A 1,957-nucleotide genomic window follows, 5' to 3' on the forward strand; every position below is an offset into this window, starting at 1 on the left:
GAAATCGGAGAGCAGACTGAATAATTCTCTATCTGGAATTTCCCTTGGCACAACCCCTTCTGGTCGAGACAATATTCTGATCCGCCACATTGGGATGGAAATCACAAACATAATTGAGATCTGATTGACATTCAGCCGTTTCAAACAATGTTTTCCCCTTCACCCTCGAGACCCGAATGTCCTCAATGAGAGGCAACACTTCCAGCACCAGGCATCGGGCAGGCTTCTACATGTTTATCAATGAGATCTCTCCTAGATGTCCGATCCCCACCAAACCTGCTAATCGCAATGGGTGGGTATGTGCCTTCTCCCTAACCGACGCAGCAATACGATTTGCTGCAAAAGGGGCATCGAATCCATTATCCGTGATAATAATGCAATAATCCGCATGATTCGATGGAGCGGCAAAAACCTCCACGGACTACGTCCCCTAAACGTCGAATAGAGTAGTATCATATTCATAAGAAGCATTCGATTCTTTCGATGATTTAACCGTTTCTCCCACTACGTATCCCCCACAACCAGCTCCCGCAGGTGGTCCCCCTGCTTCAACACGATCCACTCCGCCATAACCCTTATAAATGACATCCTCAGGCCACACATCTTCATAGTGGTAATCCTTCGATTGCAAAGTGTCTATAATGGTAGGTATCAAGAATCCCGTGGGGGTGAAAGTACTATCATGTTTCGGATCACATCCATTTGCAATACCCGTTTTCCCGCGTCTCGCCAAAGCTATTGATATATTACAACTTGTTGTTGACTTACCAATTCCAACCCTTTCCATAAACTGCTACTTTCGTTTCGCAAAGCTCCGATTCATTTTCTCATCCCGACTATCCCCCACTTCCCCCCCCCTCCCCCTCACGTTCTCTTTCCCCTTTTTTCTTCATTTTTCACCCCTTATCCATACTTTCCCCCCGTAGACTCATTCATTCCATTTATGGATTCCAAGTTTATGGATCCCTCCACCCGCCTGCAATTATTGATATCGATACGGATCGTGGGGTTCCATGGGCGGGAGAGTATCTTCTTATTCATTCGGATTGATGATTGGTATTATTCTACTGCTAACTGCCTTCGTTTCTCTTGTCCTCCTAAGAGTTTTTTTCTCTCCTTTCCAAGATATTCCTTATACCTCTATAAGTAATCCTGTGACTATTCTACTATGTTTTCCGGAAAAGGAGAAATAGAAACTAGTGATTGGTGATCGATCGATATGCATCTTGGGGTTGGGGGGGGGGCGATCAATCACGACCAAGAATCAACCATGACCGAGATCTTCCACACCAGCCCCCCCCCCGATTCGTAGGCTCTATCCGAGAAGGCAAAAGGGATTGCTATCATTACTGCTTCTTCCTATAATGAGAGTTAGGGTGTACGCGAGTTCATGAAGTCTCGAAGAAAGCTTTGGGTCTTCGAGTGGTTAACGTCTTGCAGATCAAGGGGCGGCTCAAGGAACAAGAGTCTCTGGAAGTATATGGGATTGAATCATCTGCCACTTTCCTCGGTAGCTCAGCGGTAGAGCGGTCGGCTGTTAACCGATTGGTCGTAGGTTCAAATCCCACCCGGGGAGATTCATTCCATTTCCAGTAGGATAGAAGATAGTCTAGATGATGTACCTCCCTTCAATAGGGATAATACTTCACATTACGTCAGGGGAGGGGGAGGTACCTCCTCATAATATATATCGTAGAAACCGATAGTATCTTTGAAGATTTACATTATCCACATTCGAGATTCTCAGTAATGAGGTAGTTCTCCCACACCCGTATGCCGAATCGGGACTATAACCATATAGTCGATCAACCGATAGAGGATTCAATATCATGCCTATTTTAAGCTCTAATAATGGATAGAAGACTCCATACCCTCCCTTCTCTTGGCCAATCTAATGCTTCTAAGGATCCGAGTCTAGCGTCGCTTCTTCGAGAATCCCTACTCCAGAGTACTGAAT

Source organism: Dipteris shenzhenensis, unplaced genomic scaffold (assembly GCF_047967505.1).
Source record: "Dipteris shenzhenensis isolate YYH24624 ecotype China unplaced genomic scaffold, Dip_SZ_1.0 scaf0353, whole genome shotgun sequence".
Classification (NCBI taxonomy): domain Eukaryota; kingdom Viridiplantae; phylum Streptophyta; class Polypodiopsida; order Gleicheniales; family Dipteridaceae; genus Dipteris; species Dipteris shenzhenensis.